Genomic DNA, 229 nt, shown 5'->3' on the forward strand with positions numbered 1-229 from the left:
TCTTAGTTTACTTTCGTCTATACTCCCTTGCTGTGGCAATATAACTCGTAGAGATGTCTTTTTGAGAGAGGCATTTTGTGCACATGTGGTTACGGAGTCTTGAAATCTGTCACTGATGTGAACTTGCTGTAAGTGTCTTCAAAGGTACTGTTTATGTGCAACTTTTAGTATTTTTGTTGTGTGGATTTAAACATACAAGGAAGAGGACACCAGAGATCTTAACAGTGAC

Source organism: Myotis daubentonii, chromosome 4, assembly GCF_963259705.1.
Source record: "Myotis daubentonii chromosome 4, mMyoDau2.1, whole genome shotgun sequence".
Classification (NCBI taxonomy): Eukaryota; Metazoa; Chordata; class Mammalia; order Chiroptera; family Vespertilionidae; genus Myotis; species Myotis daubentonii.